Source organism: Varroa jacobsoni, unplaced genomic scaffold (genome assembly GCF_002532875.2).
Source record: "Varroa jacobsoni isolate VJ856 unplaced genomic scaffold, vjacob_1.0 scaffold_47, whole genome shotgun sequence".
Lineage (NCBI taxonomy): Eukaryota > Metazoa > Arthropoda > Arachnida > Mesostigmata > Varroidae > Varroa > Varroa jacobsoni.
Genome location: NW_019212949.1, coordinates 5278 through 32135, shown reverse-complemented (window position 1 = coordinate 32135; position 26858 = coordinate 5278). Strand labels below are relative to the sequence as shown.

The 26858-nt window shown below is 41.9% G+C and overlaps 1 long non-coding RNA gene across 2 annotated transcripts in view; it reads right to left on the bottom strand.

Annotated features, from left to right (window-relative positions):
- The window catches only part of LOC147753978 (uncharacterized), an 11902-nt gene extending 619 nt beyond the window's left edge, over window positions 1–11283 (bottom strand). Inside the window, exons 1-4 of one of the 2 annotated variants that reach the window (XR_015311163.1) lie at window positions 11123–11283; window positions 10497–10614; window positions 7356–7653; window positions 6448–6507 (exon numbers count right to left, since the gene is read on the bottom strand). This is a non-coding gene — a long non-coding RNA (uncharacterized LOC147753978). Of the gene's footprint in view, window positions 1–6447; window positions 6508–7355; window positions 7654–8096; window positions 8307–10496; window positions 10615–11122 lie in introns of those variants that run through there. The other variant, XR_015311153.1, reaches the window with a different exon arrangement.
- Between the last annotated feature and the right edge of the window lie 15575 nt (window positions 11284–26858).

The window sequence follows — 26858 nt, the reverse complement described above, 5'->3', positions numbered from 1 at the left end:
ATTAGTATTATAGAAAACTGATAGATCCATAGCATACATTTAATGGACGTGCATGAAGGCATAATTACAACATCGATTACCTACTTTTCATTACAAATATATTGTTCCATCTTTTTAACCACTGAAAAGAGGGTTAGGCTCTCGATTGGTCCTTTCGTGTCAGCTAATATAATCCCGGAAAATACGGACTGCATCGGACGTATTACAATCAGCCGACAAAAAAACACAAACTTTTAGCAGTTAATGCGTTTAACTTCTTTGGCAACTTGTTACCTTTATTATTTGATTTCTTTTTTTACTTGGATTATTTTGATTTACTGGCGTAATCCTATGTGACAAGACTTATTTAGATAACCAACCGATTTCAATTAAGGGATTTTTCATATATTGTACATAGTATATACAGTAGAAAAAGAAATTAATTATTAATTCAACTAAACAAAAAGTAGTAAAAAGGGAGGTTATGAATAGATGCTATATAAAACAGACATTCTGTATCGGCCACGTTAAATAACATAAATCGCTTAGGGAAGCTATTAGCAACTATATACGAGTCCTCTGGTAATAATTAAATTACTATAAAAGTACAGGGAAGGATTAAAGGTTATATCTCAATAGAGTGTCACTTATGCAGAGAAATTACGTGACCAGGCGGGGAGGAATTATACCTAATACAAACTTACAGGATAATAGGAAACGAAGATTACAATATATATAAATAATTACAGCACAACGATTATATAAGCGCAGAGCGAGTGAAGTACTTGTCCCTTCCAGCTATCGACAAAGCTAAATCAGTCTGCTTCATTTTTAGCATCAGCGGTAGTGGATGGCTGGCGATATGAAAGCCTTTGCGAGCCGACTAGCGGATCGCCTGGAAGATTGCCTAAACTGGTGTTCGACGAAGCTTGGCTGAAAGGGTGGTTGGACCAACTCGCGTACGTAGATGATGATTGCGTGATCATCCAGATCAATAACAGTAAGAGTACGATACTGTGTGCAAGGAACGTATCGAGTTGAAGTTGACTCGCCTGTATAGGCAACTACATAACACGGATTCAAGGATAAGGCGTATGAACGTTTTGCTCTAAGAAAAACAGGCGTCTGAGATCTTTTTGCCACAAAAGGATAGACGTTCTAAAGATTTCTGTGTGCTAGACAAGAATTCCTAAATAAGCTGAGAATTGAGCTCAAGCTTCCTGGCTGGTAAATCCTGGCTAATGTGCCTAGAACCGCGAAATCGGCTATTTTTGCTAACCTTGTTACAACAGCAAGAGTCGATTCTTACGCCAAATTAGCTAGAAGGGACCTTGATTATACGCTAGTGAAGCCTGACATCCACTTCCGAAAGCACGTCCGCTAAAAGGAGAGTGCCGGACGTTGTTGCTGCTTGGGCAGAGGGCATAACGAGGTTAACAGTTGTTTTTGTTACGACGATTCTAAGAAAGAATCTCTAACAGCAACGCTTAATCGTGGTGGAATAACGTAGGTGATGTAACGGAAGTATATAGGATAATGTTATAAATAGGAGGAAGCTTACAGCGTTGACCGATACCAGCCGAGTTGTTGATACTGCTAACCTGTCATCGGGGCCACCCAACCTAAAATCGTGTGGCAGCTAACATTGCGCTTTTTTTCGGACATGAGCACGTGGAGCTCAGCACGTACGTGATAAGATGTGGACAGCGGGTAAAGCTAAACCCACTGGGCGCTAAAGAGTACCGGCCGCAGGAACAACACATCATGCCGGATTAGCATGGTCGAATTATAGTGAGTCAAATACCACAGTATTAATATATGAATTAATAGACAACTACGGTTATGTAGGCACAGAACCTCGTGATCTCGAAGCGCTCGTTCTTGCCAGCTAACGACAGAGTAAAGCGAGTACTGTATATATACATATACAGTAAATGCCTAGTCGCTATAGGAAATTCCATTAGGCTTATGCCAAATCAAGCGTGTTACGCATTTTATCGCGCTTTAATTACGAAATAAATTCAAACTAGAAGTTTTGATGGCGACGTGATAGGAAGGCGCGTACGCGGAAACGAGGGTAACTGAAGTTAATGAATGGTGGGTCTATACTGGTACTGCGAAGTACTACATCCTTTAAGACCTTAATATGAATTGGTTGCAACAGTGATGAACGTCGCTTTTTCACGAAAGGGGGAGCAAAACGACATACATCTTACCGACCTGGTTCCTGGGAGTAGCTGGAAGAACCCCTCGCCACTTCCAGTTGTCTCGGTTGCGTATCTGGAGAACCTCATGTGGAAAAAAGCTTGCAGGAGAACCTAGCATGGAAAAGGTCACTACAAGAAGGAAATCCCTTTCTGCGTAGATACATACACCCAGTTATTTGGTGGGTGCTGGCTGCTAGCGGGATGCGGCATGAACGTCGCATCAAATCGGATAGAACAAGGACAAATGAGCGGAAAGAAAAGCGGGAGTGGCGACGAACCGTGCGGCGGACGTCCTAGCAATCGGTTCAGAGTCAAGGGCTGGGAAACGAAGAAGAGTAGCAGCACGCCAACCGAAAACAGGAAATAGACTGCCTTACACATTTATCCGACATATCTTCCCTTGCTTTTCTTACTACAGCTACTCCGACTATCCACGCTCAGCGTCCCACTTCTCTTGACTCGACGCGAACCATGTTGCGGCACCGACCAGCCTCTGACCAGTTTCTACTTACGAGTCGTCCGTGCAAAAGCAATGGGATTAAAAATTTACAACCCACTGCCACCGTCTGCTCACAGGACGGAGATCTTAAAGTCACAGGGTACTCGAAGACTGGCAGAGCTATGGGCGAAAGCCCGCAACTCGTTGGGTTATAGTACTAACGGCGCTCGCTTCCCAGTATATGCGTGTCAGTCTGGGATCCTTGTACGTGTGTATGTGGCGTCAGGGTTTGGGTGAAAGGGAATTGCACTAACAGGGTACGCGCGCTCGTAAAGGTTGTGTGCTTTCCTTCGTCGACTACTGTTGACGCACCGGGGCCACTGCCTCCCCGCTCAGACGCTGATGCGGACAACCGCTTCGAAGTTTTGCTTTGAAAAGAAACACAAAAAAAATAAGCAAAATAAAAGAGGGCGAGGGCTTCTTACTGTCACATACGATGAGGACCAAGGAGACCGGTTGCGGATAATGATAGGAAAGCTGGGCACCGTCTTCTCGTGGAAGAGGAGAGATGCGCCTTCTGCACGGATCCATGCTGTCGACTTCGTTATAATACTTCCGTTTCCGGTTCGTTCTGTGAAGGGAGCGATACTAGCGAAAAGAGTAGTAGGCGAAGGCAAAGACGATGCCCTTCACATTCATGGTCTTGCCTCCAAGAGAAGGGAAAATGGGGTAGTATGAAACGAAAAAAGGGTTGAGGCCAGCACCAGGAACTACGTTGCGTCATCCAGAGAAACCCGCCTATGGGTCGGAACTGCATCGAGAAAGCATCACGAAGAGTGATCATTGTATGCTCGCAGAACCCTAAAAGACAGTGTATATCCAAGGTGCATGCACACATACTTGCCCATTAAAAACGAACTTGCACGTTACGTACATCTTTGCATCAAAGTGTATTAACTGTTACCTAATTCTATAAATACCTTTGAAATTAAGGATGCAATGGTTGCGTGTTACCTTTTAATAATGCTAAATTGGAACGTCGCCAAGAACACAAAAGCTTTTTAAAATTCACAGCTTTCTTCTTATTTTTTTCATCTCCTGGAGTCGACAATGCTAAATTGGACTGATAAGAGGGCAGTAACTTTTTGTTTGTTGTAAAACAACAATGTTTCCAGTCTCCCAGGGTCTTCCAGAGATGGTCCATTGAATCGACTGTTTCTCTTCTTTGCTGATTTTCTGTATTGTCTCTATGTGTGAGCTAACATGTTTCATCCAGCCATCGTCCTATTCCGGCCTGGTCTTGTCTTGACATTGCCAAAAGTCGTTTTTGGTTCCTTCTCATCTTCATTCTATCGCACGGCTCGTTAGCTGGGCAGCAGCATAAACGCAAAAGAGGAGTGAGCCTCCAGCCAAAAGCTGCCGAAATCCTCCGCATAGTGGACAGCAAGACACCCCTGTACTACTATACATACACACACCGTTGGCGAAGCCTCATTCGTCTCACTCAGTTAGGCTTTTCTTTCCCTGTTCCCTCTGTTTCCTTCGAATGAACCACTTCCAGCAACGTCAGCTTATCCATCAGCGCAACCTGCCAGTCTATCTTTGGTTTTAGGTTGTTAGATACCTTTACCGTCGTTAATAGACGTTACATCATTGAGTTGCTTGCTCCATCTCTCTTCGTCTCTACGCTATTTGCGAACTATTTCGTATAACGTATAAAGGATAAACATGTCAAGTCACCTTCAAAGCAGTTTGCCGTTTAGTTGAAATGGATTCTTTTTGCTTTGTACAATTTCGTTAAGGATCATAAGAATCGTAATATAACTTTTCTTCTAGTTTCGACGTTTGGCATATAAAGTATTGGAAATAATCAATATTACAGACTATTCTGAGCTTTAAACAACTTCATTGCATTAATATCATAGAAAACAGTCACAGTTTTAGTAGCCAGACATAGATACTAATAACAATGGCGTTATAAACGGGAAAACACGTACTATTGTGCCAATTATATGAACTTGTTTTAGGTCAAGCATTTGCAAAGCAGGAGTTTTGTCTAGGGTGCAGTAACCGTCACGCCGGCACACGTCTTCGTGCTGAAGTGATCGAATTGTGCACACGTATAAATGTCATCGTGTTATCTATTAGATTTTTCGAGCGAAATGACATACTCTGCACGTTTAATGACAAGATCCTTCTTAACCACCGAGTTAACATATAAGGAGCTCGCGTTATCGTTGGAGAAAACAAGTGCTCTGCCATGTTCAGCATATTCAGTTCCCGTTTCCAGCTCGTAGAACAACGGACGATCCCAGTGGGTGGTTCTTATAAATGCTATAAACAGATGCACTTCTGCGTTAAGCTGACGTGAACGATTTCATGCAGCGCCCAACTTGTGACTTTTCCCTAGCAAGAAGCATAGGATCGTAGAAAGAAGAGAAAATCGACGAACACGAGAAGACGTTCGATTGCGAACGAATCCTCTTACAGGATTTCGCTCGTGTAAGTCGTTTAGGGTTTCGAAAATTCGAAGAAACCGATGGACGAAGACCATTTGATTTCCGTGTATGACCAATACGGTAACAACAGCGCAATACGAGCTTAAACAATTACATACTCAACTAATAATAGGAACATCCATGCTGTTACTGTGGGAAATTCATAGTACTGCACACACTTGAATTAACTAGTGCTACCGACTAAAATGTTGCTGGCAAAAAAAAACTCATGTTTTAATATGTGTATCTAACGAATGTGACACTAATAATTTGAACAGTATGACATCAACGCAAAACCTGCGTTGCTTGGTCTACTAACGTATCTGCATTTTACGTTAAAAAACAAAAGACACGCAATGCAGACCAACATGGTAACAGTAAGACTATTTAACTAACATTTTTTGGACCCTTCTCTGCTACTACCTACCCTATTATTGCTAGTGTTTGCGCTTTAACCGGATCGGTGTCAATTGGTTACCATTATCCTATATACGAGAACAAGGTAGAATGCAATAATAGAAAAGGAAGAACAGGTTAAGTCATTAACGAGATAATCGTTTGTAGGATGACCAAATGCTAATAAATATCTTAGAAGAAGAGGAGCAAAATCGTCATTGGCGGGAAACTGAAACGAAGTGAAACAAAGTAGGGCAACCATGAAGCGACTTCGCTTTCTAAAATACGTTTGTCGAAATGAGTTCGCTCAGATGAAATCTGCTTGAAGAAGAATTCAATCAGTCTGAAAGGCCCATTTTCGAGATCCGCTTTACCTGTTTCCAGTGATCGCCTCCAGTAGAGGAGAAACAACTAAAGTGGTATCCAGGCCAACTGATACTGCGACGGATCCGGTACCTGGGCAACTGTCTAGGAAACTAGTTCAAACCAAACGAAATCCGGGCCGAAGAAAAACTCTAGGGAGTCCTGGTAAGCGAAATCAACTATATGTCCAAGGATTGCCGCTGACAAAAAAGTTTTAACGAGGCATGTGAGTAACAGAGCTTCGTCACGTCCAAACCATGAATAAACAAAAATTGGGCCTCATGAAGACGAAGTTACATCAACCATTGAAACATTGATTTCGATCAAAAAGTGTTATCATAAGTATATAATAAAAACAACAACAACAAAAAGATTAAAAGGAATAGTATACAACCAACACGCTCTGAAGCGTTGGCGAAACTTTGTTTATCGACAGCTTCACTTCAACGAAGCTCATGACGAAAACCGTATTATAAATATGGCACAATCGATTTCCGAATAGTCCCGTAAGCTGTTGTTATTCCGAATTTATCCCATCCCCTATCAAATAAAAACCTAAGCTTACCTTTTCTTTATACGAGAAGCAGATCTGGTCTTACGCCAAGGTTCTCCAGACATCCAACGTCTTATTTTGTTCCATGGACAGGGAAGCATCAACGAATGAGCACACGAGGCGGTTATTTACGAAAATAAGTAGTACTGACAAACTACTACTTCTATTCCATAATAACTTAATGTCGTAAGTTCAAATTGATCGTTACGTTAAATAACACAATGCCTGCTAAAGCATTATTAATTTTTTAATGAAGTTGCTGGCAGTTGAACCCTCCGTCCTTTTTTCGACGCGTACGCCAAAAGCGTTTATTGAGTTAGTGGTAGTAAGGTCCTAGCTTCTACACAGTAAGCTTTATTCAAACACTCGTAATGAGGTTTTCGGATAGTAACAGATTTCGGAAGCTTTTGGCTTTTTTTTTTGTTTATTCTAAACAAGCAAAGCCCCTCATAAAGTCATTTATCGTGCAGTTGGATGTTTTAGAGATAACGTCGGATATGACCAGACTGAAGGAGAGAATTTCTTACAATATTGTTGCTTATCGTTTACGCAAACGCTGTAAAGACGCATTGACAATAACTTTAGCTAGTTAGTTAGTTGAATTCACGTTAACTGAAACATCAGCTAACAAATTGGGCCACCCCTTTGCGGTTAATCAGCGATTTTTAGGTAAGCAAGCGAGTATTTCAGAAAACTGATGAGTGTTCCCAAACAAAAACTAGCTAACTTTCATGGACTCGTTATTATTTATTCTACTATATCTCATTAGTCAATTGTCCCCCTATAAATGTTTACAGCGTGATATCGTATTATCTATTCAAGCCATTTGGTGTTTTTTTTTTTTTTTATTTTTTTTTATTTTTTTATTTTATTTTTTATTTATCAGTGTGCAGATAAAACGAATGTGTGTAGTTAGTTACCTAGAAAAATGTTCAATACGGTCTGAATGCAGAGGTACGAGAGGAACGGCTGGTAGCACTCAGTCGATACGAGTAAACCCATGTAACATGTCCATCAGCCGTTTCGTGCATTGTTTCAGCTCGCGTCCTTCGGAATAAGTCCGATTTCTTTATGTCCCAGAGACGGAGATTACGACACTGTCGTTTCATATGTCTAACTTTTTCACTTATATTCGCAACTCTCCACTGTCAACGGCACCTGGCATTTTCCCACTGTTCCTTTATGACCGACAAATTCATGTTGACGACTATGTATCAACTGAAATTAAACAAAATCTATTCAGTATCTTGTACATTATATCCACGTATATATAATTTAGTATGCCTCTTGCAGCGATTTTGCTGAAGTAGCCACGCCCGAAGTTCCTATAGATTTACACGAGTTCACGCAGAGGATTTGGTGAAAGATCTCATGGAAGTTTTCGGCCGGCTCCGACTAACAAAAGATGTGCTAGACCATAGAAGGTCCGCACACGCTGTCCAGAAGGTATCTGCAGATAGAACTACATATAACGATAATCGTCATCATCATTAGAACAACAGAAATAGCCTGCACTGGTTGTTAATAGTGACTTCTCCGTCCTTTCCTGCCCCGAAAACGCCTACAGATACGTTCACGCACAAATGCAATTGTAATAGATGTCTTTTTGGGTTCACTTTAGTTGGCTGAATGAATGGCGCTGATAGATGAATACATCATACCGGAAATGTTCCACGGACGGCAGAAGTGGTTGATGCACAAGCGCTGGCCGCAGTCGCGGGGACGACTTCCGTTTTGTTTCGCTGTTAGGTAGACGTGGACGTATTCCTCCGAAAGCGTAAGCAAGTGGACGTATCGCAAAATTTTTCGCGAATCGCCGCCTCCGGTCGCTTGTTTACATTCACCTATCTCCATGTTAGCATTGTATAGTTTGTATGCTTTCCAGATGTCTGCTCCACTATGCATCCTATGAAGCTATATGTGATGGAAAGGCTGAGATATTCATGGGGTGGCAGGACTGAAGCGAGTATCTAGACTAACGGTCAACAAGTTTTAGTAGCCTATCAGATTAGTAGGCCAGCTAACCAGTCTCACATCTGTACTCGATTTTTTCGTTCTGTTCATTCCCAATGCTTCAAATCCTGCTATTATACTTTATGAAGAACTAAAAAGATGCCTTGGAAGCGTTACGCCCTACCCGAGCCCTCCTTGTTTCTACGTCGTTGCCTGTTTTATGGCTTTGCGACACTTCTTTCTATCGAATGATTTTGTCGAAACTTATTTATGAGGTGGCTATTTTTTACGCAAATAGCATTTCTCGCTGAGTGGTCATTGCCGTGGCATATATTTTTGTGGGTGTGGAGGGGCTACGTAGGAGCGGAGGGAATGTAGTTGTGGCTGCAATGGTGGCAAATTGTATTCTAGAATGGTGAGTGTGGAGTATGGTATTTGCTGTCTAGTCGATGTTGGTTGTGCAACGATAAGGGAAAATCAAAAAAAGGAACATCGAAGGCACACATGAAAAGTAACGCTCTTTAGCTTTACGCCTTATGTTTTGCTCTTGCTCACCATCTATGCAAAACCGCTCGTATACGAACTAGCAGTGGACGCGGCAGCAGAATGTCAACAGATGGAAAAATGTCCTAATGGACTTTTTGTCTCATTTGGACACCAACCTCGTACGAGATAGTTCACACTACCTCGTATCTACAATGGGCTTACCGCGAAGACCTGCAAGTTTAGGAGTAGAGTATGGATCTCCTTGCATGGTCCATCGTTTCAGATCCCCAGTAGAGTTGCCCGCAGACAGGCAGAATGTGAACGCGCAAGTAAAATGTAAAGGAGACAGAAGACGCAGTTTGGTCATTATGTGAAATATGTGTCTATGTGTTTAGTTTCAGCTCTTTTAATTCTAAAGTTTGCTCGTGCCAGATGCTACATATTCAAACGTTCATCTGTTTTATACCTTTTACATCTTTATCACACCGTGTCCTTTAACAGTTTCACTTAAATGTGATGAGTCACAAAATCATCCTTCGCTCGAATTATAATAAGAAACATTGCCATACAGGATACGCTGCTAAGTTTTGTGAAAATTATAAGAGCTACTGAATTCTTACTACGCAATCCAATCGCATGTGCCGACGCACAGATGGCCAAAAAAGCGTTTAATCGGAGGTTCGAACAACGTTTGCTGCATAAACCCTCATCACCCTCTTCTCGAGCCTTTTACCTGTGCTTCAAAAACATTGTCAAAGACTCTATTGGTTATTCGAAATTATAGAGCAATCATTAGACAGACAAGTAGAAATTGTTTGCTCAGGAGATAGAGCTAGCTGTGCGCTTAGGGCACATTTGGCAAATTAGTTTAGATGCTCCCAACTCTGCCCGCTGTCCAACGGTCGTTTCTCGATTAAAATTATTATGACTGCGCAAAAGATCACCACTGGACTCCTTGGAAAATTAGAAAATCTAAAAATTAGTCGATTGACTAAAAAAATTGGTAGATAATATTCACTGATTTATTGTCTTCCGAACAAACGTTTTGATTAGATATATTATTTTACCGTGCCTGATAGCGATGAATAAATGAAACAAAAAGCAGTAATCGATTGAGCAGGCGTGACTTCGAAACATGATGACTAGTAAGGCAAATCCAAGACGAAGGCTTTCGTCATAATTACGTATCATGAGCTACAAATATCTAATTAATGTAGGCGTTCTCTAAACCTGTAAATCTGTTAACGGGGTCTTGCCTTTACAGTTGACTACCATTCAGTGTACTCGCTGCTTGCTGGGTCGTCTTGTAACAACAAAATCCCAGAAACGCTTGAAGCCGCAAACCATTTTCGTGCGTTTGCTACCGTCCCCTACCCAATATCGTGGTTTTTACTAAGGCCTCAAACCGTCTGGCTATTTATTAGTTAGAAACAAGTAGTTGCTATTTAGAATTACTGGCTTCAATGCCCGTTTCGCGGAATTTGATCGTAGGAATCGAATTGTTCCTTAGACACGAAAACACCTTCCGTACAATTATACGTTATTGTGGATTTGTTACTGCCATCAATACTAGCACAGTAAAGCATAATCAAGTTAAGCATTAGTGTCACAAAACCATTCACCTAGGCAAGAGGTGCATTTGCAGGTCATCAGTACTAGCCCGTCCATGTTGAATTTATTGAAGCCGAACGTGAAGAAGGCAGCACTTCGATACGACTCGCTCGGCTGTGGTCGCTGTAACTGTAGTGTACAGTTTAAGATAAAAACAGAGTCTTATGATAGTAGAATATTGTTGAGAATATTTTAATTAACATTAATTTATTAAGAAACAAATGCTTTAAGAATATCGTAATAGAAACTCACAGCTTTTTTTACAAAAACACTTCAATGCAATTTAGCTATTTGACTAAGGATTGTTCACATCAATATTAGGCAGTGAAGACGTTTAGAAGTAAGCTCAGCCTAGCATGCGATGACATTTACATACTTTCCTAGATATGTATAGAGCAAAACGTATGTATTACATATACTCTGTCTATGGACAGAAACAAACGGGTCTGTGTTAATTGTTGTTCTTCAAGCCAAAGTTGTAAAGCCTTTCCCCGTTTTAACGATTGGCGCTCGCTGTCACAAAATCGGTCTTCAATTACTTTCATTGATAACTCGGCTATTATCAAACACGCTTAATGTAGAAAACGCAACCAATTCGCAGTTATCGTACCACTCGGTTGCTTTTCGTTTCTCCCACCTATTTTTGTAGCTTTTAAGCCTTCATTTTAAAATTTGAGCTTCACAAACCCGCCAGCTGCTAATAATGAACTTGTACATGTTTGCCTATGCTGCAATCAGGCACTGGACGTGGAGAATTTAAGATATCGGACTTGAGCAATTTTGTAAAATTTGATCGTTGCAACGTTATTTCTAGAAAATGATCACATTAGTCGGACAGCATAAGCTATCTCGTGTTGCATTGGGACCCGGTGAATGGTACTCGTGCCATTCTTTTTATAAATGATGCATGCTGTTGGACCGGAGAGAGATACTGGTGTTGCGGACCTTACGAGGCCGCGCCACGAGGAACAATGGCTGGCCTAAACTGTTCGGACGCCGGCCTATCGTTTTGGAGCCTACGCTTTAGTGGTTTGACTTCACGCGCACATCTAGCATCTAATGTCTAATAAGGAATTAGACGAGAAAATGAGATGGCTGCATTTCTGGTTAAAAACAAATTGCAGCAAGAAAGCTTTCATGTACAGCACGCCGGTGTATTAATTTCGGTACATAAGTTTCTGCTAATGCAGTTCAAATAGGAAAGTTTCAACTTACTGAGCTCGGACCTATATGATAAAGTTGCCATCTATAAATATACAACCTCTAACAGCATCCTTAGCTGTTATTGAAAGTAGCTGTAACTGTTTCTGTGCTGATTGTTAATGCTGAAATGGCTTGAAGAAACACCGAAAGGGTCTACGTCACAGTCCACGTATTCCATAAACAAATACCATATGATATAACTAGCCTGGAAAAAGGTCCTACGAAGATTTACGAAGAGAAGTCCTAATCGATATTTGTTCTACTAAATGTTATTCAACGAAAAAGAAAGCGCAATGGTGATCATCTTTTGGTAGCATAGATGTGACACATATATTGTGGCCAGTAAAAGCCTTGTTTCTTTAAGTTTATGTAATTTGTTATGGTTTAAATGTTGATTAGTTAACCAAGAGTCCAGATCCAGTATTTCTATAGAATTACAGTAATAGAAAGGTAAATGCGGGTGGTGATCAATGGAGCCGCATAATACGGCTACGTACCTTCACATATATCCGGCAAAATTGAAAAGAAACAACGCTACCCTCTTAAGGACTAAAAAAAAATTGCTTCGAAAGGAACAGCGAGCCTAGACGATCTTCGTCGACAGAACACTCTAGACACCATAGACACCTCAGTGGCTAGAAGTTTTTTTTTGGCTCCTCGCAGCATTACTGAAGAAGGTACAGGCTAGCAATGGCAGTAAAGCAGCTAACATTTTGTGCTAACAGCTAAGAAAAAGGAAAGAAAATCTTGAGCCGGGTAACTTGAACAGCTCGTATAGATGGTGCTTTTCAGTGCGTGCTCAATTATACGGCAGACTTAAGTGTGCTTACTGTTAGAATTTTTTTTACCAACTGCTGGTCCCCAATATATGATGTTTTTCCCTATCGTGTCGAGGACTACGGATCTGTAGCATTTACGTACTACTGTACGTGGTCTATAGAGTGCATCAGCCTTGACCGTCGTCACCGTTTTTCTCCACCTATTTTCTGCTATATATTTCCAGCCCCTTTACAAGTGTACACATTTGTGAGACACCCTTTATCTTTCTTTATCCGATTTTCTATGAGATCGACTCGAACATAGTCACCTGAGAGCTAGCCACGAGCCATATAATACAATAACTTGAATTAGGTACTGAGATGTCGAACTCCTAATGATGGCTTTTTAGAGAAAGCTTAGGTTTTAGAGATCGGACTCTCTGATAGATTACGAATCGAAAGCCAACAAGAAACAGCTAAAGGTCAATTGGCCGCTTTCGTCTTTATTTATACAGAGTTGACGCCCAACCTTAAGCTTAAATAGCCATGTAGTTTTTCAAGCCATCTATCATAATGAAGAACGAAACTAAGTGTTTTCTGCTGAACTGCTAAAGCCGCGGTTATCGACCGACGTCTGCGTTATAGCATAGCAGACGTCTAGCCGTCTAGCTCGTTGTTTGTTGTTGCTCTCTGAGTGTTTTCTGCATTCGGTAATGAAGCAGACACCTTGTCTCCTCCTGGAATTAGTTTCAGTTGACATCTGTGAGCTGTAAACGTGGACAAATCACCAGCAAACGGCTTTTCCGAGGAACGCAAACGTCCGTCGTTTGATTTGGTTGAAAGATCTTGGGCTTAAAGGCTATGTATGTAGATATTTAAATAGCTCTTACTCGTGTCTAACAGTGATCAAACAGACAAACGGATCAAGGAAGCTACTGCTATCTTCGAAGGCAGAATGAACATACAGAACAACATATTAGTGTTAAAAAAGAATATCTACCTCACCCGCGCGAATGTTATGCTAGGAGCACAATAACAGCATATAGGTCTTCAGTCGCGTTAACGGTAAGCCTAATAGCAGATGTCACTAACATCTATGCGTCTTTAAGGTTATCTTTATAGAGGGCCCAATCGCCTCTATTTAGTAATTTACTCTTGACTGCAGTTAAGCAGATTGACTGAAATGTATAATTAAAGATGGTGACAAAAACATGCGGCATGCCTTTTGAGACACATGCAAGAATCATATGGCTGACAGTGCGTGATGGTGACTGAAAAAATTACTACTTTCGAAGATATCTTCCAGGCGAGGATTCGCTACAAAAATCCTTTTCGGAGAAATGGAGAAAAGTTCAGAAGGATTTTTCCTCACTCGTTGCCGTCAGTTAAGTAGTTAGGTGCTAATCACTCTATTGTTCAGTCGTCTATGCCTGAAAGGAGGGCAGGATAAGTAAAAAATGGTAAGCGGAAATCAGTTAAAAAAAAATTTTGTTCGTGATGGCACCGCGATGAATAGTATAAGCTGTTTTCAGAACGAGTTTTAACTTATGTTTAAAGTAATACGTAAACTGAAGGTGCGAAGTACAAAATCGAACGATATCTGCAATTAGCGAGAATAGAATGAGTGAGCAGAAGTCACGAGCTGGGTCTAGCGGGCTCTATCCGGAGACTTTAATTAGTTGGCCATTTTCAAGCAACTCCCAGAAGTTAGTGACGACCACGGCATTTCGGAGCCTACGACCCGGCTTTCGCAATGAGACCCTCCGACGAAAACGTTTGTTAACGAAACGTGCTAATGTGGCTGTCGGATGCAACTCATAATGCCGATTCAGCTCGATCAGCTTTTTGCTTTCTGAGTTTGTATCTGTGATCTACACGGACTAGCATTCACTGGCTTGGCCTGAGTCGACCCAAACTCCTTGTTGGTTAAAAGCGGATGGCGCGGGGCAGCGCAAGCCCCTGCTGGCATTATTTAAAAGTTTAGATACAATTCGAGGTCGAGCTGAGAGAAGGAGAGTCGACGATGGCCGTTAGAGAAACTTGACGCCGACTAGTTGCTTTACCCAATGCCAGGCCCTGCATTCGCCACGGTAGCTATGAGCGTAGACCTCTGTATCTCCTTATCTCTTTAGCACTAACTTATTCTACTTTCGATGTGTATACAAATTGTGCTGAGGAAGTCGCGTTGGTCCAATCGGCTGCAAATGAAAAGCCAAAGTAACCAGAGCTATGCAGAAGCTATGCAGTTACTCACAAGAGTTAAGTTCATCACATGGCTAGAGTAGTCATGCAAAAAAAAAGAAAGGGCATTGCATAATTAGCCTAAGCATGCAAACAATACCTTCGCGGTGTTACGGTAGTCTATAATTGGTAAGTTAATTTATTCTACGACACCTAAGGTTTGCCTACCTACAAACCTAAGGTTTGCCTACCTACAAACTTAAGGTTTGCCCACCTACAAACTTAAGGTTTGCCTACCTACAAACTTAAGATTTGTCTACCTACAAACTTAAGGTTTGCCCACCTACAAACTTAAGGTTTGCCCACCTACAAACTTAAGGTTTGCCCACCTACAGACTTAAGGTTTGCCTACCTACAAACTTAAGGTTTGTCTACCTATAAACTTAAGGTTTGCCTACCTATAAACTTAAGGTTTGCCTACCTATAAGCTTAAGGTTTGCCTACCTATAAACTTAAGGTTTGCGTACCCTTTTTTGTTAACCGAACAGTTGCCTCAAAGGCTACGAGCCTTTTTCTGTACCCTCATATTTTTCCGGCCTATAAGGCCAAATGACTATACTTAGTAAGTACAATCTTAGTCCCTTCAGAAAAACGTTACCCTTGTATAATAAAGTTAACACATAATAAAGTTAGTAATTAAAAAGTGGGAACAATTTTAATATTTTCTCCTGCTGCTTCTGAATGTATTCGGTTTAACTCTGTTCCTCTTCGTTATTGGTCGCCAATGCGACAAGAAAGGAACGCATCTATCAATAGAGACTTGTTTAGCTATAAAAAACGGTGCACGAGAATTCACTTTATGTAAAGCGAGATTTGAGTGCACAACTCCGTTGGATTTTAGTACCACATTGTTTCTCTAATCAAGTCGACGACGGCATTGGTCAGTGCAATTTTGGGCCCCCTGGTAACAGCACCAGACCCCTGTACTGTTTGTAAAGATCTTATGCTATAATCTCACGTGGTTTCACTTCCAAGATCTAACATTTTATAGAGCGTGTATAGAGGAAATTTCTTCCGAACATCCATGATGCTGCTTCTAAGGCACCATGGATTTTCAGAATCACTGATTTGCTAAATTTCCTTTATAATCTCACCTTTAAAATATCGTAACATTCAAGGCCTGGACGAAGTGCGGAAGGCCAAACATCGAGAAGTCATTGCGATACCTAAACTTATCCGTAATATTTAAAATGTGGCGCATGAACATATGTACGCACCGTTTTTTTGTAATGTTTTCATATGAACATCATACGCTTGAATCTGTGATGTAGGTGAGGTCTTCATTAACATTCAGTCTTTTATTTCCTTTACATCACTGTAAAAAAGGGAACTTGATTTCGTTTTCAATTTTGCAATAAAAAAGTCAATTGAGCTGGCAGTATATTAGTCAATACAGAAGTACGTCTACTGTTATGCAGTGCATTAGAACGCCTCGACACTCACTCGCACGAAAACCCTCAACACAAGGATACATTCACAAGGACAATCCCACTGCGGCCGCAGATAGTAAAATGACCGGGTTCTAAACTAAGCTATCTCTGGACTGAGATGCCCGCATTGTGTGGTACGGCACAATACTTTTATTTGACAAGCCATTATGCCGAGGAGACGCTATTTTGGAATTTCTTCGATAGCGTGTCTGCTAGTCAGAACTGTGTCAGTGCTGCTGCATATGGCCATAGGACATCCAAGTATATATACTTTCCACGAACGCGTTGGGTTCTCAACCAGGCGATTTTTCTAAAGGGCCTCCCAAGGGTGTTCGATGCTAAACGCATTTGAACCCGAAAAGACACATCTTCAATGCTCCTTGACTAAATTGGGGCGAGCAGGAAGCGTCTCAGCTTTAAGGCTGCTCTTTACTTCCTGATTTTCATACAAGAATAGTCGATGGTATGCCTGAAACGCACGATATTGACCGACTTCAGGCTGTCTGCTGCATGTCATTGTCGTCAGACGGTACGATAAGAATACTATATTCTTATCGTCTTAATAACAAAAAAAAACATCTGGAATTCATAACGTTTAGCAGTGGCAAACGAAACACAGACGCAGAACCTACTGAACATGAATTTAACATATTTTGACTGCCTTGCTTATTAAACATCTTGTTCCCGGCATTCGTATAATGTCATCGCGAAACTTAGACTAGCATATTTTTGATAAATTTTTTTCACTATGCATTCTATATTCCACCATTTTTCAGTGATACTGTTTTATGACAGTTGCATATTACACAAGATAACTATGTACTTCAAGGTTGATTTCTCATTGTTCATCTGTCTCATCACGTGTTACCCTCATCTTTGGGTAGCAGACGCTAGCATCGCCGTTCTGTGCTATCGTCCGGAATATCATTCGACAAAGCCACGCGGTGATCTTCTGCTCAGCTCGACATCTTTTTTCCCCCTTTTTCTTCTAATTTTTTTCACAGTTGCGACAGGTCCGCACTGCCGACAGGCATGTGGTTATCCTAATGTACGGTGTTGAGCCCGCAATGTCGCCTGTTTTAATATCCTACTCGTTAGTCGCAGCTCGGTCTGATCCTATCTCCGTAAAATCAGCTTATCTGCACCAGTGGAATGGAAAAGTATGTGCTCATTGTGAAAGACGCTGTGGCCTACCTCAAGATCTTTCTTAACTCGCACATACGCCGCGTAGGCGCCCTCTCAGATCTTCAGTCCTTTTTCCATCTACCATGATGGGATGAGACTTCATTTCTCTTTGTTCTTCGAAGTTTGCCTTTAGCTTGGCTTTCACCTAGGTCATTTTCCTTCTAGCTGCCACGCAGTAGCTACACAGCGGGATTAACCCGGACCCGGTCCGCAAGACAGCGAACTGTAACCTCAAGAATTTATGGAGACCAACCTGTGTGTGTATGCATCCTTTTACTAGCTGTGTGAGTATCTTATTGCAGCTATTAGCACTATCGCACCTAGTATACGTGTATGTGGCTGACTAGGTTTTTTGTGTATCTTCAGCCTTTATGTCGACAGAACATTAAAGGAGGACATTTGCCACAAGGGGTCCCAATAGATTCTCGACGAATAAACGCTTCTAGAGAGATATGTACAGGCAATTCCAAGCACATAACGAGGCAATACGACGCTCTTCACAGAAATGCAAATAGGAAAAAAAATTAGGGCGAACAACACGAAGACTTGAGGCAAGGTCGTAGTAATGACAACGCCATCGAGCAGCACTAAGGGAGAAGCGTAGCGGCCCAAGAAGTAACTGGCCGGCCAACCCAACGAGAGACAGACAATCGAAGGCTGGGCTGCTGGATTGGAAGGCAGCGACTGCGAAGGAGAATTTACAGTCATGGTAGAGAAGGAAATCCATCGAGAAGGATTACTCAGACGGCTGATTCACTCGGGTATGTGCAGCATGGAACGGTGCCAGTCCCACAGCTGGCTTGATAGGCTTTCTCCGCTGTTCAAACCGACTGAGGGTTTGTTCTGCCCCGTCTCATTCGGTTATTAGTTCACCCTGTTGCGTCCACACCGAGACGTAGAGCATACTTGGCGAGGCGTAACCCAGGGCATCTCAAGCGATCAGCACTTTTTTTTGACCCCTTCTGAGTTGTCGGTCTTGGTTCTATCACATTTCACTATCCTAGAGACAGAAAATCCCAACACTTGCACTTTCGCCTTACGTCCCTTACTCGCACACTGCCAGTCATGTTACTCATTGTAAGCGCTCTTACCAGTATCATAACATGCTGTAGATGCATTGAAACAACCGGACCGAGCTTAGTCACTGAAGAATGGTCGCAGATACGGTGACCCATACAGATGCTACAGCTGGTTAGTTAAAAGAAGAAAAGCCAGAGCAATCTAAATCGTATCTGCAAATAATCGGTTCCGTAGCAACTGCTGAATCGAGGATGATGTGTTATCACTATTACAATTACTTGTGCTAACAATCCTAATGAGCTTGTATGGAAGAATAAAATGCGCAACACAATTATTCGAACTTTACGCTTTAACAGGACAAATTTCAAGTCTACCGAATTAGAGAAATGTTTTGGCCCTTCTATGACTCTCCCTTTTTTCCCCTGATCGGAGTAATTTACGGAGACTTTGCACGTATGAATCCACTACGTTAGCTCTAGCCTCGTATGTTGGCTATCGTAAGCGAAAGTAATATCGGGCAATCCAAAATACGTAATAGCAGTAGATAGTTGATGGCGGTGATTTTGCGCCATCGAAAAAAATGCTCGGATTTCTATGTAAAATGTCACTGAACACTGCTGTTCTAACACGACGCCATTGCTCCTTTACAGTTCACCTGAAGGTCAAGCCCGAAAGCTTTTGATTTGGGTCAACACTTGATTCTTCTCTCACTATGACGATAGCTGTGCGATAGCTAGCTTTAATTCGGAAGCCTATTTAGTCATGTACATGTGCATATTTAGAACATAATTTAAGAGAGTCTTCTTGATGCTGGTCCAGCTAATTTTGCTAATGTAATTCGACATTATTAGACGGATGGATTTGCGTACGGCTGGATACTTTAGGAACAGGGCCTGTAGTCCGTTGCTAACTCGGAATTCAGCCAGCTGGAACCTCTCTAGTCCAGTTTGTCATGCTACAGAACTGCCTGACTGGGTTTCATTCACGTTATGGTAATATTTTTTTTTGTTCTTTCCCCATGCACATTCTTTTCCACTTTAAGTCTGCTTTTGTCGGCATTTGTTTCGTTCGTGTGCTCTTCTTTGATGCTTCCCCTAAATTTCTTGCAGTTGACGCTGATTTAAGGCATTGTAATACGATTGGTAAGGCTGTTATTGCTGGTGCCGTAATGATTGCTACTATAGGCTGGCTATGATTTACTGTCGACCGTATATGTAGATAGTTCGTACAGAACGTACCTACATGGATGCGACGCGGCATTTTATGGTGATTAGCCTCGTAGCGTTTATAGCCACAACGAGGAAGTCTGAGACCGCAACACACTACGACGAACAACGAAAGCCTCAATAGCCAATTTGCGATAAGCCTACCATTATCACTACGTCAAATCGAAGAAAGAACGGCCAAAGAATCAAACGAGACGTCGCAAGAACAGTGTCTGTAAAGCCAGGGGTGAGCGGGGATGTCGAATGCAATCCGCCGAAGCTGAAGGGCGTCACTGCTGCTGATGATGAGGGCTAAAACTGCCCTACGAGAACGTATATTGTGATGGCCCTGACCATTATGGTTTTTACGCGTTTTCTCCTGTTTCCGTTTCTTGGTAGCTTTTCAATTTAACTGTATCGTACAGCCTTTCAGGCCTTTGCAGAGTTCGTGGCCTTGGTCTGTAAGTATAGCCTATTTTTTTCGACCCCCCCCCCAAGCGCTAGCTTTATGCGTGATAGACGCATTGTCGATTTGCTTTTTTTTCTCTCTCGCATTTGTTTTCGATCTGTTTATTGTCGCAATAGTGAGAAGAACTAGCCGAAGCAGTAAAGATCATAGCTACTAATTGAGGTAATTCTATCAATGCGCAAGCTTCTATTCGCCTGCCGTATATATTAAATCTCACGACGTTAGTGAGCGACCGTATACGGCTGTAGACGACTGTAAGGCTGTGTACATGATTGCATATATTTGAATACAAATTGATCGTACAGACGCTGCATGTGAACAAACGGCGCATCCAGGCACTGGCTTGCAAGCAAAAGCTTCGATAGTAATTCTAATCTACATAGAGGAGTGCACCCGTACGATCGTTGAATGCAGATCTTTAGAGAAAGACAGCGCTACAACCAGTTTCATTTTAAAGTGTATAAAATGTGCTCGAAAATTTACGACCGACAATTATACCGTCGATACGACAATACCAGCAAACGGCAGTACCGATCCTTCAGACATGAGTATATACGTAACGTCGGATATAAACAAATTACTCAGACTGACTGACTGACTGACTAAATGTTATAAAGTAGTGACGTGTGGAATTATTTCGTACAGATAGAGAAGTTATAAAAATGTTTTTATAGCCATTTTAATATTTAACTAACCCTAACAAGCATGCTGAAACAGTGATTTGATAAATGCATTGTCGGAAATCTATCTATTGCCCGCCTACCGGTGTGCGAAGCCTTGTCTTGTGGATCTTTAATTGTAAATATGAATGTCTATAATTATCGAAGCCACTCATTAAGCAAGTATGTAAAAATATGATCTTGTGATAATCTAATACGTATGAGTAATTTCCAACATTTTTTCATTCTATATATTTAACGTTTCAACACGCAAACTATTGGTTATCATCAGCACACACATTCTAATGAGATTTGGTTATATATATATATATATACAGCCTACGGAAGCTGATGACAATGGAATAAAACTATGAAAACACTTCTAGTTTTTTTTACAAATCGGCCATTTCCGCCTGTGCTGGTTGGGGTCTGACCTTGGGTGTGCTTCAGCCGACACAATTTGTTGATCCAAAATGCACCCAGAAAACAGAAAAAATTAATTATACTAACGGTTACGCTACTTCTTGTAATAATCATTTCTATAGTTAGCTGTGTGAGCACCCTAAAAATATAAAAGTATTTAGTCCACTAACTTTTGTAGTGTCTGCGTGATTAACTAAAAAGTCTCAATAAAGATAAATAAAAAGAAATCGCCACAAATATAATTTTAATACTAAATAAACTCTTGTATTTAAGCTTTCAAGGTTACGTTGGCTCGTACAGAAATACCCAGTTTTTTCCATTAGGATGGCATTAAAATGGTACATGAGTTTTATTGAAGGCAAATATGCTGCGTATAGTTCGCCGACATCAGTTATTAAGAAGGAAAATCTTACGATACTTTAGATGTAACAGTAACAAAAATGTTGACAGGCCATCCTTCGCTACCGGTTTGCAAGATCTTACAGTATTTAAGGTCTGAGAAAGGGAATTCACTGGTCAAGGCCTGCTGTGGAATTCGACGATAGCGCAGGCACTGTCTGTACTAACGGCCTTTTATCGTCGAAATTCATACGTCGCCATGCTACTTACAACGACAATGTTGTTCTCCGACTCTGCGTGCAGGATACAGCTGGGGCCTGCAGTTACTAAGCCTTTTTTTCTGTCCAAGTCTGCTATTGAATCGTACAAAGACAGGGAAAGCAGAGTGACACTGAGGCTGATATCCGGTCACATCCCGTCTGCTGGTGCGTTTCTGGATCTACTCCTTGCGTGCACGACGAAATCAGGCCAACGAGAGTTAGAAGAAAAACGAAAGAATTTCTGTGAGGGTCAGCCTCTTGCGCTGAAACCACCCGGGCGACGGGTCGGAAAGATGAAGAAAGCGAAGAAGCAGCCTGCTGGACGGTAAGCAAGAAAGTTTCTTCAATTGACCCAGTTGGCTGAATCAGGGATCGCGTTGCCCCAAAAGCAGCAGCCGCTGCGGAAGACCTCAAGGGGCCACTCAACATACGTTATCTACCACCCCTATTTCACCCTTAACGTGCATCTTCGTACATATTTCCCATACATACATACATACATCGCTTCTCCTCGATTACGCCAGACAGGGTTGTCCTCAGTGCCTCATGACCGTATTCACAGGCTTACGCTGAATTGGCTCACATACAGAAGGAAAGCAAGCAGCTGCGTTTTGCCGCTACTGTTCCTATAAAAAGCATTTCCTTTCTGAAGCGTCATCTTAGTCCTTGCTAGTCAGCGACAGAAACGACAGTCTACGCGGTACGTCGATGGGTTTCGCTGCCCTTTGAAAAACAAGCAAAGTAGGCGTGTTGGGGACAACTCTTCTGCAATTCCTAGTCAGTAGCAGAGATTGGCAGTAGCATAGGTTGAATGGTCGATGGCCCAGCCCTTTGCTCCGTCAACCATATAACAAGCCACCGTTGCTTCTGTCGCAGCTACCCTGACTGGACTTTTCGGCGAGTTCTTCTGAAGTGTCGCGGTTGTGAGATGGACCAGAAAAGAACAGCAGACAAGGAAGAGAAGCGCCGAGCAGACTTTTGGGGCTCAGAGCGAGCAAAGAATCGACAGCTATGGGGTATTATCAGCAGTACCCTGTTAGGCAGAATGTTCGCATACGAGTTAAACCGCAAACTCCGTTTCCAATGTAAGAATCAACGGGTGGGTAACGCTCACATCAACGTCAGGCTGCACTAGCCGAAACCAAACAGTATTTTCAGGAAAGAATTCTGAAACAACTACGCCGAAACAGTATATGATTAAAACATTATCATAGGAAAGAAAATCTGCTTTCTTATTACTGACTCTCATCTCAGCTTGTGGTTGCATGGTGTAGCAAAGCAGAATATAGATCAGCACCGTCATCGATGTGCCTGTAAAAGCTTACAAACGATCTCGAAAAAAAACTGTAGCTAGCATTGATTGTCTTCGTCTTTCCTTTGCCGTACTAAGGGGCATACGTACCATATCTTAGTTCCGCTCTACCCTCATACCCCCCCCCCCCTCTACTGTCTGCGCGCTCTTTACACCATCTGGCTGGATCTCTCTAATGAAAGAATTACCAGAACCACCTTCAAGGTTATTAGCTATTTGCACCTAGACCGAGTTGCGTTCTACTTTTAGTGCAATCGCAGCCGAACCTATAGCAGCACGAGGTGGAACGTCAGGAAAATTCGTTTGAGATTAGCCAATCATTAGAAAATCTGGGTAGCACTGATCAGGACTGACCGAACTCTAGCTCACCTTCAGCATTGCTCACTGTCCCTCCGTTGCTCTATTTTTTTCGTTCTCTCCCAACGTTTGGCCCCGCTTTTTCTTGCTGGATTCTAGCCAGCTTTCCAGCTCGGACCAAGTATCTGAGGTTCCGGGCTTTCTGTAACGCTAGTTTTTGCAAATGTTTTCTCGTTTAGATGAAGTATTTTCTGTGGCGGCCCGTTCGAAGTTGGTGACAAGCAGGACAAGAGAGCAGTTGACACTTTTAAAAAGCGGTCAATGTCACATTAGCTAGCTCACTCCTGTTCCGGTTACGCGTTTGGGTGTGTCGGCGGTTGTGCGACTGCTTGTGTGGATGTGTGAGCGTACAGGTGTGTCTATGGTAATGAAGGCCCCATCAACTCTGGGTGTCCTCTTGGAAGACGACAAGGAAGAAGAGAAGGACAAATTTTTGCTGCCACTCGCATCGGCCACGGGCGCTGCCATTCGGCGCCCAGCTGCTACTTACCTTCTCCGTCGATCTCATTAGATGGATAGATATCTATCTACATATCCCCTTCACAAACAGACATTAATTCCCTGTTTGAAAGATAGGGGGATTAACGACAACGTTAGCGCATGAGATGGGACGCAGCGTCCGAAGGCGTCCCTTCGTCCAAGAAAAATCGGCTGCCGGTTGCAGAACAAACCCCTATAGCTTGTGTCATGTATGTATCTAGCTCTATGAAGTGTAAGCTACATGTATGAACCTTTGCTGGGAAAACACTAAAACTATATACTATACAGGCTGACTGATACACGTTCATAGTATACAGGCTGATTTTTTGCTCTTAAGACCCCGAATACGAACGCACATTTGGAGATACTTCGGTGATTAGGCATCCTGTCGAACTGATGATTAATAGCAGCTGCTTATATGTGCCATAGTAGGAGTACGGCGTTCAACTTATATGAGTTATAGATCATTTTTCGTATCTTTGTTACTTGCAATCTTAGAGAGGTCAAAGACATGTAGTTTAGAATGAAAGAATGCTGGTGACCTTCCCAGGGAGCTGCCATAAGAAAGGTTTCTTTTTATATATTCGGGTGCTAAAGTAGAGAAAAAGTTGTACGTTCATGCCTTTTTATTTCTACGTTGTGATATTTATTATTCTTTTAATTCACACTATTAGAATTCACGTGTACATAAAAATTATTCTTTTAATGGTTCAATTATAGAATCACTTTCGAAATGACCATGTGCTGCGTATTTTGACCAGTGCGTTCATCGCAAAAAGCTGCTCGTTATATTTTATATAATCGTGGCGGCGGCAAATATCAGCTAGAAAAATTAAATGCTTCTTAGCATAACAGCCCCGTGCGCATCTAACAGGACACTATTAGGGGCTTGCTGCCGGTTTTACGGATGTCGAAGTAATGATGATTTCATTTTCGGCTAAACAGACCAACCAAAGAAAAGCTCAATTTAAATGAAAGGATCCACAACAATGTAATGTGATTCACAACGTATATTTTAGGTTAGCCTGCAAAATGAAGTGTTAGCTTTATGCGTTATTCTTATTTTAAAAACAAATACCTCAGTCTTCTAATCAATACACACGCCCACACTGTAAATAGATTAGCACCACTCCTAAGGCGGTTATTCGGCGACTAGAAAGCCACAAGACAGGGGACTGAGTAAATTAACTAAGTGTCCTTTTATAATCCTCTTAGTATTTGAATATTACTATTTAAAAAAAAAAGTTTTTTTCGTCAACACTTTTCTCAGCCTTTTCTCTAGTTTACTCAGCATCAAGATTTACAGTAACCGACTGGTTCAGCTCATGCACTAACAGAACCCGAGACTACTAGATTCACCGATCCATTTCCCAGTCAACGGAGCTGTTGTAAAAAACAGATTGCCAAATATTATGGAACATACCTACATAGTGCGTTGAGGAATTCCCGAGTGACATGGTACCACCAATTCTAGCTAGAAAATATCTTTCTACCAACTGCCAAAGTCAAGTCCTATATATTCCCTATATAGCCTGTCTTTGAAGTCGTAGTGAGAGATTTCGGAAGCTACATGGGTATAGCCAACAGCGCTGCGATATCGGAAGGGAAATTCTCCGTTTCGTTTAATGTGATCAGCTTTTCTCGTTGCTTCGTGTCAGGAAGCAACGTGGCATGGATGAAACTAGTTTTTTTCTCCTGTCTGGAGTCAGCTCAAATCCAAGACTGTAAACGTTTAGCCCAAAGGGACTATGGCTTAGTCTCCGCATTGGCTGACCTTAGTCACTCCGCCAGCGGGGAGGTGGCTCCGGTTCCCATTCTTGCCTCAATGGGTGCTCGCAGGAAGGGCAGAGCGACCATGGCCAACGTGCAGCTAGGCAAAAAAGTCTAGTCGAGGTGAGTGGGAAGAATAGGTCCATTGGCCAGCTTTTGATACGGTCATCAATTTATAAAGTGGTCACGTCGTCGTAGTCGACACCAACCTACCAATATAACTCTGCGTGATTCAGACGAAAACGAGTCTACGGATTCTACGATACGGAAAGTATATTCGGGATGGCAGAGCTAGGTATAGCAAGGCACCGATTGCCCCTGCATCGGTAAATTTTTACTTGCCGGAATAATTACTCAATCTTAGCGGATAAACCCGTTCGCTCCCGTAAGCATTACTGTTGACTGCTACCCCGTTATATCTGCAAAATAACATATATACGTACGTGTGTGTCTACGTTTTTTGACACTGTAACGATTACCCGGTAACGACGGCGAAGTTAAAACGAACGCTTTGTTCGAATAGTAGTGGCTTTTATGGACGTCTTTAAATTATTTTGTGATTGATGAGTGAAAAGCATATGTTGGCTGCGACAACATATTAAACTGCACTACTGTACATGAGATGCACAAGTTCCGACCGCATGACTCATACATGTCAGACATAACTGATGTGATATACTAGGGCGCTGCCGAACTTGAAATTGATTGGCAGCGTTGGGAAACTTGAAATTTCAAGTTTCCCAACACTGCCAAGCAATCAAGTTCAGTTTAATTAGAGCGGATTATGCGGAGCAGGATAAGAAGACAACGTTTTAGAAAATTTTGCGTCCAGGACATGATAGCTGCCGGTAAAACTGGACTGTAAAGGGTTCCCGGGAAACAGTTTTCCTAAAAAGAAGGTTTGGCTAGCCATCTGTGTATGTGTTACATACTGGCTAAATCAACTGCAGAGATGAATTTGACTCGAGGTCTCCGAATTGCTTTGATATTCTTAGCGTCACCCACTACTATATTATTAAGCTACATGCGTTAATAGGTGTCTTCATCTGAATCAGTTGTGACACTTCCGAACAATTTGAAAGAAGTATGTGTCGCATATTGATATAGTTATCAAAGCATTCTCACGTTCTAGGACAAAATAGCGTTCTTGTACAACGCCCATGCGTTTTCTGTCTAGTAGACCAAGGAAAAAGGGAATCGTAGAAAAAAAGGATGAAGAAGGAAAAGTGGCACTTGTCAAAATGTGGCCAGGCAGCCACTCG